At 37.5% G+C, this 19081-nt stretch overlaps 1 long non-coding RNA gene across 4 annotated transcripts in view; it reads left to right on the plus strand.

The window, feature by feature from the left end:
* Nucleotides 1-287: 287 nt before the first annotated feature.
* Nucleotides 288-19081, plus strand: part of LOC140684494 (uncharacterized) — a 268835-nt gene continuing 250041 nt past the window's right edge. For all 4 annotated transcript variants that reach the window (XR_012056821.1, XR_012056820.1, XR_012056823.1 and 1 more), the window contains exon 1: nt 288-640. This is a non-coding gene — a long non-coding RNA (uncharacterized lncRNA). The remainder of the gene's footprint in view (nt 641-19081) is intronic.

The following is a 19081-nucleotide window of genomic DNA, read 5'->3' on the forward strand; positions in this document are numbered from 1 at the left end:
GCTGTTGGGGAATGCTTGCTTTCTGTGTCATTTAGACTTAGACATCTTTAAAATACTTCATAAATACTTTTAGAATACATTTAGTTCTTTGTTTTAGTTACTGAAATATTGGAAAACTATTTTTGTAGTGAAGTGTTGTAACTAAAAAAGCATTGACTTGTTTGTACAGATCAAATGAATTCAGTGCTGAAGGTCCTTGTAAACAGGAGGCTGAAAAAGGCCCTGGGTGATAAGAGCATGTGACAGAACACAAGTGAAGCTGCTCACCAGGTCTGCAATCAGGCTTTTCAAGTTAACTGTGTGCAACCAGTCTTGCTCTGCAAAAATCCTGGGTTTTTTTAGCCTCAGTTAGTACTTTTCCAACAGCAGTTTCAGTTCTCTGATTGATATGCATCACACACCTCTCTCTGAGGTGTGTGATGCACCCAGCTGGCATTGCTGACTGTCAGCCGTATCAGCAAAGCATGGCTTAGTTACTCTCCATTCAATTGCAAGGAATTCCTCTGCTGCACTCAGGTGTCAGAGGCAATAACTGTCCTGTACTGCTGATGCACTGGCTTCTCCAGGTTATTTAGTGATCTGTCAAAAAAAATTATCATAGTATGATTTGAAAAGCAACGTGCTGAGCAGATCGTTCAAGGTAGGAGGCTATTTCACATTTGGGGGAATAAATGTGCTTTCAATGGTGCAGTTTTGAGGAAACTAAATATAAACATGTTTTCTTCTAGCTAGAAGGAATGTCACTCTCTATTTTCATGTAGTTGATAATAGGTTGGAAAATAATTTAGTTTCCTAATGTTCAAGGAATGCCAGAAATTTGGCAGGATTTTCTGTGGCTTTTCATGCTCATTTCTAATAACTTGAATGTATTGTAAAAATATATGTTGATGGTATATTCAGGCCAACACTGATGTGACTGGATTGTGTTGGTGGGCCTGTATATAGGGTTTCTACATGTTTACATATATCTTTTTCAAGAAGGGAGTTGTATTTTCTGCGACTCTATGCAAAAGTTCATAAATTTAGAGATTCTGTAGGGCTTAAATGACAGCCTGGGGAGGAAAACTCTCTGAACCTTGTGGATTAGATGTAGTTGGCCATTAATTCTTCTGGTATCCATGTCTTAGAGCCATATCCTCTGCTTGCTGCAGGTTTGTCACAGCTCCTCATGGTCATGAAGGACTTCATGAGATGAGTAATGCTGTACTGCTCCTGTCCTGCTTCCCTCTGCTCAGAGAGCTTCAGTATTTACTAGTTCAACTGTTATGCAGGAATTTATTAAAAATTAGTGTTTTCATTTCCTGGTGGGGTTAAATGGAGCTATGGCCTGATGGTACACTTATATTCTTAATGAAAACTAATACCTCTTATCAATATAGTAAATGATAGTATTCTTTCATATTGGCTATTGGTTTTGTGGGTTTTCTGTTGTTGAAATGACTTCTGCCTTTCCACATTATGAAGATGATTAATGTGTTTTCAAAATTTGTTCCCCTCATTCTTGTTTCTGTATCTTTGATATATATGCGCACGCATACATATATTTTTAGGACATTACACAGTTCCTTAAAAATGCAGCTTTTAATTTCCCGTTTCGCCTTAGCAACTGTTACGATTTCCTGAATACATTTTTGAAGTCTGCTTTATGTTAATATTTCCAATTATTCGTTTTCTTGCTGTGTTTTCATTTTGATTTGTTTTCTGTGTCACCTAATTTACAAGACCATTCACATTCTATGACCATAATTTTCGTGCCAGTTTTGTGTTTATTAAATTGCCCAGTTAACCTAAGAGAGAGAGAGACAAATATTGCATATATGCCTGGCAGGCTAAATTTTTGTTGTACATTTATATCCTTGAGTTTGCCATAGTTTTTGCATTTAAAACTTCCTGTAATGTGAGTTTAAAGGGACTAAATAAAAGGACTAAATTGAGATCACTACACAATTTTGATGCTGAAAAATAGTCCTTTTTAGTCTAAATAACATGTGTGTAATATAAATTATACTTTCTTAAGGAGTTGTGGAAAATAGCAGATAAATAATTCCTTTTAAAAACAATTCCTTTTAATGATGGAGTTCTTAAAAGCAGAATCTGAAGTACTGCTTACTGTGTGCTTTCCTTAAGAGGTCTTTACATGAGGTAGCAGGAATAGACATGAAGAATCCAAGTTTCTGGAATGTAAATTTATTGAATGTTTTGAAATAATTTATGAAATGGGTTTCTGTTGTCTTGCATGTATTTGGGAGCATATAAAAACTTGTACTTGCTTGTTAATAGAAGGTAAAAAATAGAGGGTAGTTTTTTAATGGCCCATCTCCATGGTGTTGTCACAAGGTGCAGTAATCTGTACTTTAAGGATGTGCTGAGGAATAAAAACATTTTGAGTGTATACATTTAAATGCTCTTCTCTCTGGATTAGCTCCTCAGCTCTGGTGAAGGTTAAGCTGTACACTGTTGGAAGATATTATTTTCTTTGTTATACCCAATAGATTACTTACAATTTATAGATTACTTCTGTTACCAAAACCGTGTCTAGCTGAAGGCACATGTAGCTGTATTCTCCAGCCAGCAGGAAAAATGGGCATTTCCTTTTCTCTTGCAACTGATGAGCAAAAAGAGTATGTGCAAAGGGCCAAGAAGGGTGGCATTTTTTTGGCTCAGATGTCTTCAGTATGACATTAGGGGACACTTGCCAGCCTTGGGATCTATATATGAAATTTACTGCCCTTCTTTTGTCCAAGACAAGGGTCAGCTTCAATTGAAAAGTTTTACATCGGAATACCAGTAGCTTTGCAGCTGATCGGAACCTAACATTACTTCTGGGGAGAAATGCAGTCTAGGAAAAGCATTTCTTTATTTTGGATGCTGTGCTTTGAAAGTTTGGATGTGTAATCTAACAAAATAGTAGAGAAAGGGCATCAGAAAGTCTGCACTGCATTTAAGCCATTTAAGTGTAACCCTTAAATGTCAGTTTGGTGAAATTCTCTGCTCTATTGGGTGTCTATCCATGCTTTATGTCCTGTGCTACCAAATTGTACTAAAGGGACTGCCTCAAAAGTATTTTGAGCAGTCTTTGAATATTAGCGGTTTACATCCATTATGGTAATGGCTGATGTGTTTTCCTGATCAGCCACTGGAAGGTGTGAAAATTGCAAACTGACAAACATAGAAAGGGTCTGACAGCTTCTCCTGCAGAAGGCAGTGATACATCTGTCCTCAAGCAAATGCTGCATAATCCCTACAATTCATCAGTGAACCATGCCCTCCAGAATTTCACAGGAGCTCAGAGGTCTGGCATGTCCCTGTAGTGTTTGTGGGGGATGTCTTTGCACCCTGAGTAACCCCATCTGTACTTGCCCAGCCTCCTCCAAGCAGGGAAGAGAGCTCTGAACACCTTGCTGAAGGAATTTACCTTTACAGGTCTGTCAAAAGACATACTTTCATTCCTAAAATGTGGGAGCGAGGGAATTATGATCAGGAACATTCCCTGCCCTCAGGCAAAACTAATTGTGTCTAATGTTTGCTAACGCTTAATGAGAGCGTTCCACAGTCAAACTTGAACGAGTTGGTGATTGCTTAGTGTGCTTTGTGTTGAAAAGCTGTCAGTGGCCAGCACAGGAGACGGAAATTACATGGTCAAGGACTTGTACAGCTGGAGTAGAACAGACTTTCCAATTCTTAAATTCTTCTGAGTAGGAGGTGTGATGGTGTGCTTTGGCTAAATTTGCGGTCGTCGATTCTTACTCCTAATAGCTGACATCTTCAGATTCTACTGACTGTGGTGGGAATGTCTTTTCAAGAGTTGGAAAAGGAAAGCTTCTTTTAATGATCCTGATCTTGCAGTGTGAAGTGTAGATATCAGACAAAACGTAGATGACAGGCATAGACACTATTATTGGCAACTGCATGGAAAATAAACAATATATCATGCAGCAGAGTAATTCGGTCAATAAGGAGGATAACAGTAACTTTTCCAAATAACAAATGTCAGTGTCACTTTCACTTACATGAGAGGAAAAATGGTAAAAGTCATGGGTGTGACCCAGAATTCCCACAGCCAAGAGGATGTGTAAGTCCCAGTTTGGCTGAAATGACTGTTGCTTGTCATTCCCAAGTGAGAGTTTTGAGAAGTCATCACAGGCCTTTTTGTGATTATCACTATGTATAAGTCAGCTTTAGGCATATGTGTTTTCCCATACTTTTGCTTTTTCCATTGTACAGCAAATAATCTCAGAGGAGAAATGACTGTGCTGAAGCAATATAAATAGTCATCTCCGATTTTTTCCAAATATTTGATTGCCATGCGATAGCCTCAGCATTAGCAAAGTTATTCAGACACTCTCAGTCCTATTCTTTGTCATTGCTGAGCACTGAAGGCCTAACTGAAGCTGACAGAAGTAATTTTCATTGCCTTCAGTGACTTTTAAATTGGGGTGAAAATGCTGGTTGGTCTCAAAAGGGGTTAATACTTTGTGATTTCAGTCTAATGAGTGGAGACCAGTGGTAAATCAAAATGAGTGGTTTCAATCTAATGAGTGGAGACCAGTGGTAAATTAAAATGGAAGGAAGAACTTTGTGGGCAAAATGAAGTAAAGCACTTGCTTTCTCAAGTTCCAAGTTATTTAAATTTTACATCAGAAGCTGTGGACGTATAAATCCCTACTACCACCTTAAGATATATTTCCCTGGTCATTACTTGAGAAAATGACCAAATACACATAGTTTAATTTAAAGTTGATTACAGTTAACAACAGAATTTTTTAAAGCCTTTAGTAATGTCATAAAGATAGATAGCCCTTAATTTAGTCAAGAATGACCCAATACAGTTACCTATAATTTACATTAGCAATTTTGAACAGGCAGTAAATTCAATTCATTCTTCAATTTTATGCTCTTAACATTCAAAAACCTAACCTCACTTTAAAGTCAGTTTGCATTATTTCAAGGACAGGATTCTTAATGTTAAACCCCTATTAAGTCCACGTTTTCTCTCCTATAAGGTTGCTTTGAACTTTTTTTGTGATGTTTTTGTAAAATGTTGGTCAATAAGCCATTTTTGTGCATGTGGCTGTGACTTAAGGATCTCTCTATTGAATATTGATCTATGCTGTTGAATAGAGCCCTGGAAAAAATGTTCTCATAGTGCAGACCAGGAGGTTGGATTGACATTTCCTCTTCCATGTTCACTGCTATCAAGGAACATCCATGGCTGTAGGCAATAATTTATAACAACAGTCTTGCACTGACTGGTTTTAGTTACTCTGGGGTTGTTTTAGGAATAAGTTTGTATTTTATCCCATCTTTAAAGAAATCCATAGTATGTGTGATTATTTGGATTATTTAATTAGCATAGTTTCACATCACATTTGGTAGAAAGCTGGAAGAAAAGGCCAAGAATTAAGGTTAAGGGAGGAAAGCCAAATAACTGGGGGTGCTGACTGAGGTTAAAGTCCCATCTGAGTTCTGACTGCTCCAGCACAGGTTTTCTGTGATTCACTTTGTGAAGCTGCATTATCATTTTGCTATATGTATTCCAATGTATGTAAGTCCTCTCAGACCCTAGAGAGAACACTTCCAAAAAGCACCTTCAGGTCTGACTGCCACAACCGGACTGCTGAGAAACTAGCTCAGCCCTTTGTTAGGTGTTTCTGATGGTCTGAGCTGCTTTGTGCTACAGCTCTGCTCCTTTAGTGATGCTGCACTAACTGTGCGGGGCAACTCAACTGGAAAACAAAGAAATTGATGATGCAAACAGAAGGCTGTTCCCAAAGCTGGGTGAAACTCTGGTGGAAGGTCTTCTGCTGCTTAAATTTTAAACATTAAAGGTTGCTAAATCTCTCCCATCCTCTGTGTGTTAGTTGTATCAACCAGCTGGGATGGTCCATCCAGGCCCTGTTGACACAAGCATGTTTTTCATTGCTGCTGTTCTCTATCATTTTGGGGGATATTTGGCGGAAAATAAGGTTTGAGCAGGTATTGAAAATGGTAATTTTTACCTATATTTATCCCAATTGACTGCTGTTTTAATTTTAAAGTAGGATGTCAAGAAGAATCACAATGGTGTAAAAAGCATGCCTTCAGCTCTAAGCTGAAACCCAATGCAATCAGCAGATGTCCCACTTCGAGGAAAATGGGTTGTAAGTCTAAAATGTTGGCTTTCACGGTCTCCTCGTGTGTGATCTTACCAAGGTAATAGTGAGATTTGGATTGTTTACTCTTTGCTATGAAGAGTTGTTAATACTGCATTTTCACGCTCTTGTCAATGTTGCACTCCAAATGCCTGTTCTGTGGATTGAATGCTTTGCTGCCTCTGCAGGATGAGGCTGTTTGACACAGGACCACTCTGTAGTTATAGAGCCTGTGAGGTCCATAGTAAGAACCATACACAGGAGCATCATTTTCAAGATGCCTTGTTGCTATTGGTCACAAAATGAGTACACAGAAGCTTGGTAAGTTCAAAAGAGGAGAAGAGTGAATATAATTTCTGACCTCGTGATTTATAGAATTCTAAAAGTGATAGTGGATTGGAGGGTGAAATTTCCACCTTTCCAACCACACTGGTCAAACCAACAGTCCATCAATTCTCTCCTCCACAAAGAAGAATGCAAAACAATCATTATTTACATGAACAGTGCGTGAGAAACTCCAGTAGAAATATATAAACATCAGAAGGCATAGGAAACTATTAAAAGACTTTTAAAATTTTCAAAATAACTATAAAAGAAAACTTAACACTTTTAAAAATCAGGGCAACAATGCCTTATCTTTTAAAAGCAGCCAAACAGAAAATGAAACCCTGGGTTGAATTCTAGTCCTTGTGAAGGAAGTGTCAAGCCCTCTCAAGGGAGCCTGACCCAGCTTTGTACCTATTATTCATGTATCAGTGACATTAACTGTAATTGTGAATGGATCCAAATACTGCATTTTAAATATCTAAGCATGAGCAAGGAGGAGAAAAAGCCTGTAACTACTAATTCACAGATTTTCAGCTGCTGTAATTCAGTGTAGCTCCACAGAAAAGAGGAGAGCACTTCACTTAACAGCACTGAAGAATTAAACCAGGGAAATGGCATAAAAATCAAAAAGGACTTTAGAATTATAATCTGAGGAAACAGTAAAGAAAAACATGCAAAGTTGGCCATTGCTTCTGTGAAAGGACAAATTAATTTGTATCTCCATGTACCTTGAATTAGGGAAAGGCCTTAGTATTCAAGCTGAATATGTCATGGAAAACTAGTTTATTTTTTTAAATGTGCAAAACTGTCAGTTGAAAGGGAGTAAGCTCAGCATATTAATGTATTTCCCTACTTACCTGCTGTTTTGTGAAGTGGTTAAGATTGCTGGCATTTTCCATCTGGAATTTTATGCCAATGGCAAACCCTGGCTGTGATGGTCTGAGTGCATCAGCTGGAATAGTGTTTCACTGTGAAACTGCCAAGTCTTTCAGACAGGTGCCTAATAATGCAATAGTTTGTTGTAACTATGTGTAAAGAGTAATTTATCTGATATAATTACTTTATTAGCTGTTCAGAGCCACTAATTTGAAATAGAATCCACTCTGCTAACTTTTGACATAGGAAAGGTTGTAATCATCTTGCAAACTATCGGCTCTTAGATTAAATTTTAAACCCACAGCGAGCTTCAAACTGCTTTACATTTACCCTTAGAAGAAAAGGGAGGTTGAGTAATTTTGCCATGTTAATTTATCTTAGGAAACTGGATTGCAAGGTTCTGAATTACGGTCATTATGTAAGCATGGAAAGTATTATCGACTACAAGACTCATCTGGCGAGATGTGGATGGATTAGTGCATGAGCAAAGACCATTTGAGAGCATTTCAATTTTTGCCACATTTGCTAGGGCTAGTTATATCCAGTTATAAAAGAGATTGACTCTACAACGGCAGTGGCTTACATGTCCTAAATGTTAAGACTTTGGTTAAAACAAAAGGAACAAAATAATTCTTTTTATTTTAGCTTGTCACGCAGTTTGTACTGAGGCTTTCAGTTGTACTTTATCATGACAGCTCATTTTCCTTTTCATTTGATGCCCTCATATACACCTTATTGCTCTATTAAACTAGGAAGATTTAGTTTCTTAAAGAGCCTTCAATGAAGCTGTTATAAAGCCTTTTCTCAAAACAAGTTAAAAATGGAGCCTGAACACATGAGATTACATTGAATTTTAGTATGTAGCTTTTTTGAGGAAATAAAAACAGGAGAGAGCAAGAGTTTATTGCTTAATAAGTATCAACTGTTATCATAAAAAGGATCATAATTTTGAGTTTCAGTTTTATTTTGACCAAAACACTTTTAGATAATAAATGTTGCAATTGAATCTTGTCTTTTATAGAATGTTGTTAAAGCAAGCGAAATGTTTTCCATTTGTGGATAACAAACTGATGCTCTAAGCTTAAGAATTACTGTGCCAAAAATCTAGTAATTCTTTGATTTCCTTCTAGTCTATAGAATGGACTGTTTCTGATTATTTCTGGGGATCTGTGAATTAAGGGGATTACCTCAGGTAGAATGCCAAAAATACATATATAGACTGTGATGCTGTGTTGTCCCCATTATTAAGAACAGATTTTGGTCTGGGCAAGTTCTCATTCAGGTAATGCTACCAGATTTCTACTTGAGAATCTGTCTTTTGTGGAATGTTTTATGGGTATTTTCACCTTTTTCATTGCATGTTTTTGGGATTTTCTAAGTGTGTGCTTATAAAAAAGCAACACCAAAATTAATTGCATCTTATATGTACACAAGAACTACTATATAGTATTTTAAATTGCCAAAGCCATGATAGTGTGTGTAGAGATGGAATTTAACTCACTTGGTGGTTTTGAAATATATCCCTAAGCAGTTATTGCAATATCTTATCAAATTCTTGAGCAAGAAACAAAGCTTTTTCTAAATGGAATTTTTATGAACTGTTTTAAGGACTATTTACTGGAAAGCTGCCTAATCACTGCATTCCCTGGGTAGTGGCTGGGATATGTGTGCTGAATTAGTAGCAGGAACATGGCACTGGCAGGGAGCAGCTGACACTGCTCTTGCTAATGCATGTAAATCACAGAACAAGCTTTGAACATGCAGAAAATTTCTAAAATAGACCCATTTAATTGTATCAGCCTAGAAATATGACTGATGAATGTGATGAGGTCAAACAATCCTGTGAATCAAGCAATTGCTGTGCTGGGCATTCAGCAGAATTATAGTGCTGGGCTTGGCTTTGGGGGCAGAAAGAAAACCAAAGTCTTTCAGAGGCCCTTCTCCCTCAGGGCTGTAATTTGCAGTTGGTGTAGCCCTTGCCTTGTCTGCGCAGAAGACCAGCACTTTGTGAGCAGAGTAACCAGCATAGCATGACTTCTGAGACAAATAATAAATAAATATACCAGTGGTTATTACAGTTGTGATTAAATCAACTTGCACAGTCTCCTTCATTTGAACAGTGACTTGCTTCAGTGAATTTTAAGGAAATTGTTGGATTTTTTCAAGTGGTAGAAATAATAATAAAACCTGGCAGTTAAAAGGATTTGGGAATACATTTAATTTATAGGAAGGTTAGGTGTATTGGAAAAAATCCACTTTGCTGGCATTCTTCTATTTGGGTTGTTGCAAAGGAACTAAAATGGGTTAAGAGGAAAGTACTTGTTCCACAGTGTGCTGTGTGGGGCTTTCTGGGGATTTTACCTTTATGGTGAGCGTGTCTCTGAACACAATGAAGCTGCAAGTGTGTGCTAAATCCAGTTAAGGAGATTTCCAGTTTAGTCTTTTGGCTCTGGAACAGGCCCCGACTGTGCACCTGGGACATAAGATTATCCAAAAATGTCCCCATTGCACATTGTGAGGGATCTTCATTCTGCTGGTTTAGTTTGATGTTTCCACATTCTTCTATAAAAGAATAATTGCTTTCCATTCCCCTTCTCTGTGCAGTGCCTGCATTCAGAGCTGGCTGGTTTTTACCTTTCCTTCAGCTGCCTCTCCTCCACACTGAAGTGCCCTTGTCTACTTAACCCTTTCTTTTATGGAAGCTGTTCAATAGCTGGAGTTAAACTTCTTGCCCTACTCTGAATTTTCAAATTCCTGTTTGAGGATGAGGCAATCACCACTGACATCCCAGAGTGCACTGAAGGGGAGCACTCCTGAGCTGAGTTATACAGATCTCAGCAGGCTTGAAAGAGACAGAGAAGTGGAAGGGAATAGCTCTGGTTCGTAAATATTTTTGCATTAATGATATCTACAATTTAGATCAGTGGCTGTAGCGTAGCAGACAACCAATACTCTTTTATAGACCCTTTAGAAAGTAAAGTTATGTGAAATAATTCAAACCAGCCTCCCTAGAACGGTTGTTCTGAGAGAAGCACTAGCTCTGTTTTGAGACTGGTGTGGTGTCAGGAGGTCACTGGGCATGGGCAAAAAAAATAGAAAAGTGAGCAACCTGAGACTTCTGCCATTTCCAAGTGCCTGCATTCAGTCTTCCTGAAAATATTTGTGTCTTCCTTCATCTGGACATTGCAAAGATGTGTGTGCTTTTGTGGGAGGCTTTTCACCCTTTCCCAGTTTTGTGCTTTTGTTTCTTTCGGGTGTAAATCCAGGGCAGTTGCAAATCTTCTGTTTCTTATTGGAATTTAGCAGCGGTGTTGTCAAGTACTAAAAATAATTCCACATGTTTTATTGTTACCAAAAGCATTTCCAGGAGTGTGAATGAGCAATAGGAATCCAGGACACAGGGAAAGAGGGTCCCTGTCTATCTCTGCAGTATTTCAGAGTATCTATCAGTGTGTCCCTGAATCTCTTGTGCAAACATGTTAAAAAAGCAATGATCCCCAAAGCACAAAATGAAGCTATGAAAAAAAGAATCTCATAGTTTTATCACAGTTTCTTAAAAAAACCCAAAGCTTCTATACAGTAAATAAAAGGCTTCTTTTAATTTTTAAAATTGATAAATACATAGGATGTCTTGCTCACAGCTGAAAGAGGTTTGTAGTTATGTATGGCACACTTATGAATGCCTTAGCAAATCTATTATTTTCTTTTTTATAAAATATGTCTGTGAAATGTTTTGGAGTTTTCTATTGGGAAATATTTTTCTGCAAAACAGTTTAGTGGGAATAAAAAAACACTGGCTGGTATTAAGATGGAATCATGTCTTTAGGAATTTATACTAGAATAATCTGGAATCTAGAAGAAACTAATGTGGGGAGGAGAGAGGAGGTTTTGAAAATCTGAACTTTTGACCCCACCAGTTGTGTTTTCATGCTGTTTACTTGGGGTAATATAGTTCATGCTTCACTGTAAAACTTTTAAGTGCCTTCAGCATGTTGAATAAAAAGCTGTAGTTTTAAAAAGTAGGAATTTTTTTTGTTGTGTACCTGCTGCTTTATTACCTACCTACAAGGACTTGCAGTTCCATATGTTATATCTTATGTGAAACAAGAGCTTTAGAGAACTCCATGGAGTTCAGTGGGCCCATTTCTAGCTGTGTTCACAGCACATTTCTACCCAGAAGCAGGATAAGCATATTTGGTATTTTTAAAGGCTTTTTCAGACTCCAGCTCTTCTGAAGCAGGCACTTAATGAGTTTCTGTGTATTTAGCAACCTTCATCAGATGCCTTTATATCAACTTCTGCAGGCTGCCTTTGGGCTCATATGAAAAAATCAGGTATAGATTGTAAAATGTGAGAATAGTTTTTCCTCTGTGAATGCTTGAGAAACCTCAGGCCCTTTTAGCACACTTTAGTGCTGCAAGCCTGAGAAGCTCTGGTCCCAGGGAAAATCGATGGGATTTTGTCATTACGGTCCTGCCTGTCAATTATAGCTAGATTCATGTGGTCATGTAAGATTATGAATTTGTGCCAACCTCTCAGTCACAGATGTTCCAGCTGTGAAGACATGTGGCACTATTTATTCTACTCTTTTTTTCATAAAGACCACAGGGGGAAAACATTGTCCCTACCCAGAGACTGTAACTGTTATTCTGAAAGTACCTTTCAATCTTCGTCTCCATGCTGAGATGATGGCATTAGGTCTTTTTAGCCCTCACATGTTTGTTTCAGACTCCCACGGCTCACAAAATTAATTTCTGTTGAGAACACAATGTCATGATGAGGCAGGTTATTCTGACTGGGTTTTTTCTTTTTCTGCTATACAAAGCATCTGATTCACTTTCTATTAATTACCACCAGCTATGGGGACTGCCTGGTGTTTTTCCTTTGGAGCTTTTAGCCATTTGAGCTCATTCTCAGGTTTGCTGTTTGGGAAAGTAGAGATGACAGGAGGGGGAAGGAAGGATGCGTTAGAAAGAGGCTGGATTACCCCGAAGCTTAAAGCACATCCCAGCTGTAGGATGGCAGGGAATGGTTATTGTGTGTGGAGCACTATATTTTACTTAAATACAGCACAATATTACTTGTCTCAACTTTTTGGTTTTTATTCCAAACCTTATGAGCAAAGGAAATTTCAGAAAAAAATGCTTTTTAACTAATTATAAGAAATCCAATAACACTAGCAGCTTATTTCTTTCTGACTAAATGTAATGAGATTGGAGCATTGCTTCATCAGGAGAATGACCTAATACAATAGCTTATTGAACCATGAAAGATTCATTAAAACTACCTTGCAAAGGTTTTTTTGGGCCATGTTTTTATGTAGTGTACTTTTTTCTTTCAAAAACAGCTCCAAACTATAGAGCAGATACTGCATATAGTTGAAATCCATTTTATAATATAGGCAACGTAACTAGTTTTTAATTACCTATTATGTTATAAAGATGTTACAGAAAAAATCCTCATAGCTGAGCTGCATTTCATTTGTTGGAGGCTGAGGTTTGCAACCAGATGGCTTTGCAAAATACCAGGATGCTACACATTGGGATTTTGCACAAAAATTCAGGAGTTGGTGATAATATTCAAATTTCCAGAGAATTTCCATTTCCTGCTGACGTAAATGAAAAAGCCATCCCTTTTCTGAGGTGTGACTGGCAGTGTGTCTGTACAGATTTTACAATACAGAGGCAATGTCTCACCAAGGACTTAAGGCCACCAACTTGTGTCAGCTTTGTTCTATCCCTCTCAAAGTTCCCCAAACCAAGTTTTTCTACCTTTTGTGAACAAGAGTATTCTGTTCCCTGCAAGCCATAGTGATATGGCAAATACTGCTCTTTCCAGCAGTTTTTTTGTTCAAGAAGCTTCTTTTTCCTAAATCTGACCATCATACAAAAAAACTCAACAGAGGTAGAATGAACTAGTAAGTTTCATTCTTTCCTCTTGTATCTGTAGGATGGAGATGAGAATTACCTTGACTTCTAGTCAAGTTCTGAAATAACTCTGAGTGTTTAAGCCACAACTTTTTAAGCTCTGGCTTCGGTCAGAAGTCAAATTTCCCCCTTTAAGAGCTGTCTTTCCCTGGCATGCAGCTCATCCTGGCAGCCGGATGAGAAATCACTCCTAGCAAGAAGGAGTCACAGGAGGGTGAAGCTGCTGCCCCCATGGAAATTCTGTGTTCTGTGCCTCCCGTGTACATTCCTTCTGTTTTGAGGGCAGGGAATGTTTTTTCAGACGGATCTCAGGAGGAAAGAGGATTTACCTCTCACCTGTGAGTGTACCCTGGGTTTGTGCACGTTGTCAGGACTAGTCAAACATGCACACACAGGCTTCAGTGCCTGCTGCTTAAACACATGCTCTGGATGTTGTCCTAGCTGGCAGCAGAAAGGATTACACAATTGAATTGTACAATTTCATATCTAATTTTTTAGCTCATTTTTTATGCATTTTGCAAACCATCATCTTCCCTTGTTTCTCTGTGTGCCTTCTCTTACTGCTGTTGGGGTACTGTATTGTATGTAATATTTTTAGCTCAATAAAAATTTAGCAGCTTGATATTTCCTTGCACCTTAATTATAGAGGTTATAAATGAGTCCTTTTTTTCCTGACAAACAGATGCCTTATTCTTGTACACCAAGCTATTAAAGTCTGTACTGTTTCAGAACCGCAGTTTTCATGGATACAAAGGACAGTTTAAAATGCATAAATTTCATTGAAGGTTAGTGGATACAAAGCTCAAAGGTAAATGGCCATCATGTACCCTTTAGGATCATATGTGTTTTTGATAAGTAAATTTGTTTAGAATTGTTTAAAAGACAAACAGATAAAGCTCTTGTCTAATAGTACTCATATGTTCATGCTCCCTCCATTACTAGAAAATGCTCAATTTTTATTGAGCCAGAAGCTTCTCTCTGGTGGTAACACTTGGCCTGAGTGCAGACATTATTTGATATGGTACTTATGCTATACAATATTTATGTACCATAGTGCTGGACAGGTGTGATGTTACACATTTTTATGTTGAGATATTCAATAAACATTTTAATTGGAGAATGTCCTCAGCTCCCTCAGATAGCTGGATTGACAGCAGTAATGGGAAAGCTGAATATGAGAGTCTGGCTGAAGATGTTAGATTAAAAACATAAAAAGAAATAAAAGTGAGTTTATCATTTGTTGCCAGTGAGTAATCTCCAGTGGAGATGGAAGAATCACATAGGAGCTGCACAAGGAATTATTTAGCTAAAATTAAAATCCATTCCTCTTGGGGATTTTTGGTTTTTTAATTTTTTTTTTTTTTTAGTTAGAGCAGTGACTTTCTCTGTGCTTTATATCTGAGCCCCGAAAACGGGCTGGGGGTTGGAAATGGTGCATTTATCTGTTCTTGGAATACATCCACCCATGCCAATGCCAGTTTGCCTGGATTTGGTGCTTGTCTCCACTCACTCCCATTCCTTGTACAGTGTCTACAAGTATTAGGAGGGAAATATCTGCTTTGGATAAGCAATTATTCTGCAGCCATAGATAAGATGCTTTGGTAAAGCTCTTTATTCTAATAATCACTTCAGCCACTATTGTGTTTTACAGCTCAGTTCTGCCAGATGATTTTCTTGGTTTGCAAATACTCTTTAAGCCAGAGGTTTAATTTAAAATGGTTTCAGCAGAAATATTAATAATAAACAAACCCCCTTTTGTTGTTTTTATGTGGTTTTACTGTTTACATATTCAAAATTATGAGAAACAGGCCTAAAATGATAAAGTGTAAATGAATGGAATTTCAAAATGAATGAGGTTGAACACAACTTTGGGTGTTGTGGCTGGCACGTGGATGTCATCTCAATCTTCTGACCTGACTTCATTTAAAGAATAAGCATTTAGAGAAACTCCAAATAAACACCTGACCCCCCCCCCCCCAAAAAAAAAACACCACCACCCTATAAAACCTCCCCTCAGAATCTGCTGTTCTGTTGGCTTTGTTCTTACTTTACTCCAAAACCTGAACATGTTTCAGAATAATTAAGTTTTCAAGCTTCAAGAAATACTTCACCTATTTTTAAACTTTTTTTCTGTTTTTAATCAAGCTTAAAACTCCCCAATTTTTTATTATTTTGAACAAAAATACTAGCCAGTTACTTGTTTATGCCATCAAATATGGAAATACCAGCTTTAAATTGTAAATTAATTCTGTTCTTATGGTCTTTATGTGTTTCATATTCCACTGCTGATTACCTTGCCTGACAAATATAATTCTAAATCTGCTTTTTTGTTACTTGAAGCACCGAGACATTATTTAATTCTACTTCAATTTTATGGCACTCTGAGTTGTGATACATAGAAATCCTTTGTGAAATATCCTGGCTAGCATAGTGTAAAATTGATATTTTTTTATGTGATTTTTGTTTTGTTCCAAATTGTATTATAGCACCTTTTGTTATAACTGTCTTATAATGATATGCCTGTCCAAAATTTTAACACTTGGGTAAGAAAAGCTTAGGAACTTTGCCAAAAGGCCTGTGGGATGGCTGGATTTTTTTTCTTAAGCTCAAGATCTCCTTGAGTTGTCATTCTGGATAGACTTCTGAAGAGAATTAATTTCAAATACTAAACTAGGTCAGATTAATCTAATAACTACTTGAACAATACTCTGCTTTGCAAGGAATCCTGGTAAAAGGAGAGTTGGAAACACAAGAGCATTCAAAATACACCAAGCCCAGTCTGATTAAGCAAAGTACAAATCTTTATGAAATATTTGTAGCATGTTTAGGAATGGGAATTGTTAATTTTTCTGCTATATTTTTGTTTCCCCTCTTTTGCTTCGTCTGTATTCAGAATTATGCCTACTTCTTATGTGGAACTAAGACAAACTTCCAAACAGCAGCCTCTGTGTCTAGCTGAAACTACTAGATCCTGAACATGGCTATTTAGGACTGAGCAAGAATAGGGGATGTTTTATCACCATTGAAGCATAATTTTAACAAATCCAGAGTCATGGTGTCCCTCAAGTGCAAAGCTGTTATATATATATATATATGTGTGTGTGTGTGCATATATATATATAAATAATATTATACCTATGGATATAATATGAAGAAATATATGTATAAAATATGTTAATAAACGATAAAGAAAAAATGCTCTCTATGTTTCATGTACGTGTATGTTGACAAGTGTTAAAGGAAAACCTTGAGAGCTAGAAAACTTGAAATGCTTTTCATTGATTTGGAAGTGACATCAAATTGTATGCTCTTCCTGACCTCTGATACTGCTTTATTTAATAATAAATAATAATTTATTTTTCCTGACCTCTGATACTGCTTTATTTAATAATAAATAATAATTTTTAATAATAATAATAATAAATAAATTTTTAATAATATTTATTATTATTTCCTTCCATGCCAAAAATCAGACCATGTCCATGACAACGTATTAAAAAGAAATTTCATCTTTTTAAAAAAATCCTGATGAATGTAAGTGCACACATATCTTGCAGGGATTTCCAGGGGCCTGCTGTGCAGTGGTCCAGATTCAATATTTTTTGTTTGCTGCCTGAGCAGGCAAAAGCAGAAAGTCATGATTGTGATAATCACAACTCAGTTGTTGCCAAATATACTTCCTGCAAATAGCCTACTAACCCATGGTGGATTAAATACATGAGAGAAATCTATCAAAAGGAAATCTAATAGCTGTCCTCAGTGTGAGCCTGAGTTGGGGAAGAACAGTTTCTCCTGCTTAGGCTAGAAAAATGGTATTTACTTGTAAGAGTTCTGGAAACAATTCCCAGTATAAATGGGATGGGGTAGAATTAAATATAAGAGTGTGAGGGTTTGCTTCTCATGGTAACTTCAGTTATCAGAAATGTCTGCCTTGGGAAAGAGAAGGTAACTAAAATCTTTTTTCCACCCTGATTTTTCTGGTTGCAGGAGTCTCTAGACCTATTAGCTTCTGACATTTACTTTTAGTCTTCTCTGTTGAGGTCTCATTAGGGAGTCCTTCTCTCTGCCAGTTATTTTCATAAATTTAGTGTTGATTGTATAGATTTATTATAAGTTTATTGCTAATTAATGTAAACAAATCAGAAGACTGGTGTTTTCTTACAACTGCAATCTCAGTGCATTCTCTCGTGGCCTCCTGTGAATCTTTCAGTAGTTAAATTTAGTAGCATCGTTATGTCCTTAAGTTAATAAAAGAGACTGAGACTGCAAAGTTAAATTGCTGTTAAATAATAAATTATATTGCATCAGTTGAAAGTCTAATACAGTAGTATAAGAGAATGGCTTGAATTGTCTGGATTTTCACAGGGCACACGAGTGCAGCAACAGCTTGGTTCCAGCTGTGAAGAATCCTACAACTATTCCATGTAGGAATCATGGCTCCTTGACAGGACCTTGCCTGGCATTTCAGCCTCAATCCTTCTGTAGGTGTTGGACATTCTTTCTACAAAACCATCCCTATGACATCCCCTGACCCTGATTCATAGAACTGCTACTCCCAGTCAGAATCCCATCATTTCAGAACTCCAGAGCTCTACCTTGGGCAAATCCCTGCTTTCCTGCTCATCCCAGGTGGGATTGCTGCTGCAAGGGGGACTTTCCCAACCATTCATTGTATATATGCCAGCTGCAATTCAGCTTCCTGTTTTCCAACTTTCAAACTGTGTTGGTTTCTGTTGTATGAGCCCATAGCTGCTATGTAATGAAGAGCCTTGGCACACCTGAGAGGTCACTGCTCCATTTAAATGTGCTGGTGATAACTCCCTCTCTCAGAAGATGTGGGAGCTTTGTAAAGTATCTGCAAAGCTACACTTCTATTTCTTTTAGGAATTTTAACTTAGGAATATGAACATCTCCCTGGTGTGTTGATACTGTCATCTAGCCCAAGGGATCTTTAGTATTTCTCTGTTCTGGTTATAATGTCTGAAGCCTTTTGTCTTCTACAACAAAGATGGCCATGTATAGGGACTTGCATATATGACAATTTTCTGTTTACTCTGCTTTTCTGCAGTTTCCACTTACTGGGGTCATTGGCTTTGAACTCTTTAGCAGTGACCAAGATTCAACACCTGTGCATTTGCTAAAGCATCTTGAGGTGCTTATGTATTGTAAATGCAGGCAAACCCAACGGGAAGAAATGATGATATGTGACTCAATTTTGAAGGCTGAATTATTTCTTTATTATAACTATGCTAAAATACGTCAATATACTATATAAAAGGAGTATACTAAAACTACATATTACTTTCTCTGACTCTAACTCCAACACAACTCGTGACCCTCTCTCACTAGTCCAGCCACAGGTGGGTTGGATTGGCCATCAGGCTCAAACAATCCTCACCAGAATCCAATCAAGCACTCATCCCAGGTAAACAATTCTCCAAACACATTCCACATGGGAAAAACAAGGAGCAGAAATAGCAATTGTTTTCTCTTTCATTTCTCTCTGTGTACCTCTATGAAAATCCTGAGAGGGAGAGAAATGTGCTTGCCACACTTATGGGTGAGACACAGTCCTGATCTTGATTTCTGACTGAAGAACTGAGTATTGTGTACAGGTTTGTGCAAAAATGAAAATTACTTTTGCTATTTCTAAGTGTTCCTCCTGATTTTCCTGTGGCAGGCTGAACTCTATACTGTTAAATATTACTGTTATGTCCTTTAGGATCCAGCCAGTTTCCCTAGGTTTCCTTGGCCTTATTCTCTAATTGATTCTTGAGCTCAGGCTTCTAGGGAGGGCTTTGTAGTGAAGTATAGATCCTT

Source organism: Taeniopygia guttata, chromosome 7 (assembly GCF_048771995.1).
Source record: "Taeniopygia guttata chromosome 7, bTaeGut7.mat, whole genome shotgun sequence".
NCBI classification, from domain to species: Eukaryota; Metazoa; Chordata; class Aves; order Passeriformes; family Estrildidae; genus Taeniopygia; species Taeniopygia guttata.